Source organism: Falco punctatus, assembly GCF_963210335.1.
Source record: "Falco punctatus genome assembly, chromosome: Z".
Lineage (NCBI taxonomy): Eukaryota > Metazoa > Chordata > Aves > Falconiformes > Falconidae > Falco > Falco punctatus.
In genome coordinates, this window is record NC_137586.1 from 71,109,677 (window position 1) to 71,115,676 (window position 6,000).

The following is a 6,000-nucleotide window of genomic DNA, read 5'->3' on the forward strand; positions in this document are numbered from 1 at the left end:
ATTTGAGAGGCTACATCATGCCCAGCTTTTGGTGTGGAGGTCACTAAATGAGCTGTTTTTTCATTGTTTCTATGTTCTCTGTGCAAGGACTTGAAAACCTTTTACTGGTTTTCTTTCCTTTGTGCCCTCTATTGTAAACAAGCTAACAGCAGACAGGGAGGCAGAAAACATTAGAGAGAGATCTTGCATAAGCATGGTAATTTATGAAATACACAATCAAATTTTACCACAGCAGCTACAGAAATAACATGAGTTCCAGAAGGGAAATAAAACAATAGCAACAAAACCTTCTCCTGCACTCCCACACTCCTAGCAGATCACACTGTAGGGCAGCATTTTATCTGTTTATTACAGCACCTAGATTATCAGAGCAAGTGGGTTAGGTCCAGGAGTGTAAAAAAAGGCTTGAGAAGACTCCTGAGTTCATCTTAGAGGGTTAAATCTAATCATCTGTCTCTTTTTAGCTGTGTAATGCCTAACAAGAATTCAGCTGCTCAGGCAGGTTTTTAATTGCAATACCCATAGAAAAAGTCCCAAAAGTCTAAACATGTATCCAAGCAGTTTTCCTACCATAGGTGGTTTTATTTCCGTAATACCTGCAGAGGAATGAAGGCAGTGGGTTGATTAGCATTGATAACATGCAGCTGTGGCCTTGCCTCTCACAGCCTTGCCTCTGTTAGGGGTCAGAGGTTCTCCCACTTGTCTCAGCTACGTTGGGCACTAGTTGTTGTCGTCAGAGTCCAACTTAGTTTTCTTCACACAGGGCACCAATTATTGTAGCACAAACAAACTAATAGGCCATAACAAGGCTTTACCACCAGTCAGCTTCTACTGTCCATGCTGTTTCTCCTTCCTCCAGAAGTCAAACCACAGCCCTCCACCTAACTCCCTCCTCAGGGCTATTTAACCACTTAGCAGAACTAGCTACAGCTGCACTTCATCCGTGTCAATCAACCCACTGCCTCTGAGGCAAGGCCACAGCTGCATGTTATCAATGCTAATCAACCCACTGCCTTCATTCCTCTAAAATACCTACATTATTATGACTATCCATCAGTTTACCATGTCCTTTCCCAGCTAAAGTAATAAATTTCATTTTCAAAATTTGCTGGTGTTTTTACTGGAAGCACCCACTCAGCCTCTGACAGGATGACCGTCCCATTCATTCCCAGGTTTGACTTATTGTAGCTGACAAATGCAGACATGAGCCATGGATCTTCAGTTCCCTGAGTTCCAAGAGTGCCCAGATGCTTTTGACCCATTACTGCAAGTCTGCAGTTTGAAAGGTAGTGTTGAGTTGGTCCCAATGAAGCAGCGCATGCCCAGACCTCACATGAGCCCTCAGAGGGCTCTTGCTAGAAGACTTGAAGTGTTCTTGTGAGAAAGGGCAATCCTAAAGGCTGAAGGATTGCTACTGTGGTGTAACTTTACTGTAAGTAGATTGAGTCATCTTCCTTTCATTCCTAATCTGTGAAATTTATAAATATCTGTAACTGTGTTGTCTGTTTTGGATGTCATGAATCAATGCTTGCATTTTTATTTTTACCTTAATCCATCTTGTACTAGATGTAACCTAAGGTTTCTGAACATCTGCCCACCTACCTGACACACGATACTGTGAACCTGCAAACTCTGACCTTGGGGTTTCCCAGCACACTTGTCAGTGGTCATCAGAGGACAGGAGAGGTAAGTGGCATGGTAGGAGAGTAAGCTGCACCCAGGAGAGGCAGTAGCAACTGCTGTGACCACTGGTGATGCTGAAGGCCCACTAGCATGCAGTAAAATGCCAGGCTGCTGGGCTGACACTGGGGAATTACAGCAAATTTATCAAAATCCTCTCCTTCCCATGTGGTGTTCTTCTATCTTGTCATAGCTGCCTAGGCCCAAAGAGATAAGAAAGACAGGGATTTGCTGTAGAAACTTCACTGAAGTAAGTTATTGCTACCATAGGTCATCATCTGAAGATGCTAGATACTATTGGCATACAGGGCAAGATAAGGGGAAGTGAAGAGTGGTAAGATGCTTCTACCTACAGAGTGCTGTTTTAGCATGTTGTGACATACTGTCACCTACCTCCCATCTCTCTGATGCCCATAGTTTGCTTTCAGCAAGGTCAGGCTTAGAATGGGATTAGCATGGTTGAGACAGATTTTACACACAGAGTGCAAACCAGAAGGAGCACTTTCCACTTGTTACAGTTTCTTCAGCTGATGGCCATTTTCACCTTGAAAAAGCAGCAGTAGGAAATCCAAGTCCTGTTTGATCATGCTAAAAACCAGCATAGCTTCTGTCAAAAAAAAATTGCTGCTGACTCTTGTTGCTGCCTTCTCATATGAATGAGTACAGCACTCAATACATGCATGCATGCTATTTTTTTCCACTTGACTTTACAATAATACATAGCCTATATATTGGAGAACATTTTAGAAAAAGCTGTACAGTTACATAAGTGAGAGGATCTAGAGAGTTCCCCTCATTTCTAGTCAACTGTTTTAAGTTATAGGGACATAAATCAGAACTAAATAATCTTGTGCTCTGTTTCTGAGTCTTATCTTTTAGTCTCTCCGAGCAAAGAAATTCACTCCTCTGTATAATAGCATTGCAGGCTTGTTATTCTTCTGAATAGGGTCTAAGTAGCTATTTTAACATTTTCTAATGCGCAATCGCATCAGTACGTATGGCATGATGTTTAGTCTGATGTCCTTGTCTAAAGAATAAGATTTAGTTTTCCCAGTTTGTTGTGAACATTTTGTGGGTGAAGATTTCACTAGCTGAGCAACTGGTTTTCCCTCTTCATCCAACATTCAATACTTTCAGCAGCAGCAGTGTAAGTAGAAAATTGTACAGAGATTTTTTAAATGCAGCCATTAATAATACCATAGTGATATACTGAACGCTATACCTAACAACGGGGGGGGGGGGGGGGGGGGGAAGAACTTAGAAAAAAGCTTGTTTATACCAGTGAGTAAAAGTATTAAGATTTTTATTAATCCTTCCTAAATTTAGTAGCTATGAAAGGAACAATCTTAATGTTATGTATAATGCCTAGAAGATGTCTTCTTCAGGCAGTGAAAAATGGGACTCGTGTTTCTGGGGGAAACAAAAAAAAACACAAAAACAAACAAAAAAAAAATCCAACACACCTGCTTATAAGCCAGAGCAGATATTTCATGGTCTAAACCTGCTGTAGAACAGCCAGAAATATGTTTTGCAGTATGACAAACAACTTTTCCACTGAAATAAAACACATCCTAGAATGCATGTATGATTACTTGCATTCTGGATACCCCAAGCCTGTGGAAAATTACATCAGTCTTCCTGAACTTCAACCCTGACTTACTTTCTCACAAGCCCAGTTTCTAGAGTCTGTCACTTATCAATTATAACAGGTTAACATCTTTAAATCTGAGCTGTGGGAAAAGTGTATTTTTGCCTACCTCCATAGCTCAAAAGGGGTAAACCAATTTTGCTAAAGCCTCAGGAAAAAAAAAAAAAAAAAAGAAAGTAAGAAGAAAGAAATAAAAATAATCCTTATGGCTGAGATGAATGAGGAAGCTGAAAGATTTTTTTGTCTGTGATCACCATGAGTAACATTAAAAGAAGGCTGCACTTGTACCTGAAACTTTAGCTCTACTGTGGCATCTGCAGGCCCAGACTGCTAAGTATATAGACAAAGGCACAGTCAGTACATATATGCACAAAATCACTTGAACATTACCAAAATATTTTCCTCCTTTTAAATAGTGTGTAGCACTTGCTTCTCTCCAGCAGACTGATGATACCTTATGTCTCTTTTTATTATATTTTTCAGGAACATAAACAAAAATGAAGGCATTCTTAATTAAGTAATTGATGTTAAGCTCGCAGGAGATGATAGAAGACTTTCCTTTTTTACTCAACAAATAGCCAGCAATTTCAAACAGAAATATCTGTCTGGGACCAAGGTTCAGCTCTGTGGATTTCTGTGTAAACCGTGCTTCTGCTCCACTCTTTAGTGTATCACACCATCATGAAAGAGTAAAGAATAAAATACAGCCTTGCACCTCTCTAAAGTATTAAAATCTGTAATTTTTAAACACTGTAGAGATACAATAAAATGAAAATGTTAACTCATTAACACTTCACCCTGAAGATGCTCTTTTTAAATTAACAGGTATTGACACCCTGCCCCATGACTGGCATTGGCAGGTTGCTGCCCACCTTCCATGCAAGGTATGATTCTCTCAAATCATACTACCATCAGTGGAACCAAGGGGTGGTACGACTCTTACCCTCATTCAAAAAGATATTTGCACAATCAGCTGGTGCTGACAGATGACCCAGACACCATGTGTCCCCGGCAGTCTGCCTGAGCCATGGCATCACTTATGATCCTGTATTTGCTATCAGTGATTGGGTGAGTTACCGTATGGACTCACTGTTGCTCATCTCTCCTACTGCCTAATTAAAGCTTGTTTTTGTAATGTGTTGTCAGGCTCCATTACTGTCTGGCCTACAGGCATGTAACAAAGTGGCTATAACAGAGGTATGGATCTGTAAGACCAGTGCTCAGTGCAGAGCTCCTTGTTATCAGTTAGCTTCATGATTGTCAGGATACACAGAGGTGGGGAAATACGTTGGGAAGAACCTTCCCAATCTCTGTATAATTCAACAGCTCCTTCTATGATCATTTCCCTCCTGAGGCTCCATCATGAACAATGCCACCCTCCTCAGAGAGCCAAGCTGAGCTCTCACCTGACTCCTGCTCAAAATTAAATTTTCTGTAGTCTAAGGAAGAAGTGAGCAGGGTTGTTCATAAATATTAGCCTAAACTAAAAACTATAGAATCAGCTGGTTGACTAGAAACAAGATTCAAGGCCCAGGAGTTGAAATAGCCAAAGCAAGAGCCCGAGAGGGAGTATTTTCCAGGAAATTGCCTAAGAAAGGCCTGATGCAAAGTCCTGTTTGAAGTTTCCCATAGTTTCAGATGGGGCCAACACATCACACTTACCATTGCAAGTATTGTGTTCCCTACTGTATAATCGGAGCACAAGGCATAAGGATGGGTTTCTATGCTTCCATCAAACTAGGGTCCTGAGTCTCAGCCTGCTGCTTTTCTGCATCACATTTTGAGGCTACTATTTCAGTTTAACTAAAAGCCATTGCTTTCCAAATGAGCTCTGACTTCATTGTCTGCTTAGGCATTAATGGGGCACAGGGGAAAACAGAAAAGTCTGTCATGGGGGGGGCAAATAACCAATCCAGACTTCAGGCGAATACAGCCCCAAGAGCTCCTATGGCATCTGCTGAGATGCAGAAAAGATTGCCAAATGTTGGGAGGAAAAAAATCGTAGCTGCTTCTCTCTGCAAGAAATGGGCTAGACTCTCTTAAGTGCAGTAAAGTCTGGAGGACACCTGGCTTTGATATAAGTTCTGCTTCTGAATGTACCACTAATTTTCCCTTTGACTCTTTCACTTAAAGTGGAGAATTCAAAACTATCCAGAAATGTGCAGTATATGCACAGTGACACTTACTCTCCTCTAGCTAGTAATCTACATTTAAGGTTGATCAGGGTACATACTTGCATTTTTTACTGAACGGGGCAGATTGTGTTCACCTGTTTAGCCCACATCACAGCCATGCCTCATAGCAACTGATAACCTCATCAGGTTTTCCACATCTGCAGTGACTGGAACGTTAAACAAGGAACATATGGTGACCTCCAGGATGAGGTCACCTGAAAATGCCTTCTAAGGACATGATGAATTCTATGAATCTCACACAGCTGAACAGCTGTTTGAGTGGTGTTCAAAGGGCCTGATCCAAGTGCCAAAGGTTGGAGGCCAAGCATTACAAATTAACTTTTTTTTTAAAATCCTTAGACATGATTTCTTTAAACAGCAGTAGAAGGCCTTGGTGTGGTTGCAACTAAGAGGTTTGTTCAGTAAGTCTTCTCCCAGTGTAACAGAGAGGAGACCTGGGGAAGAGTCAGGGGGCATATTAAAGCAAACGTGATCAAA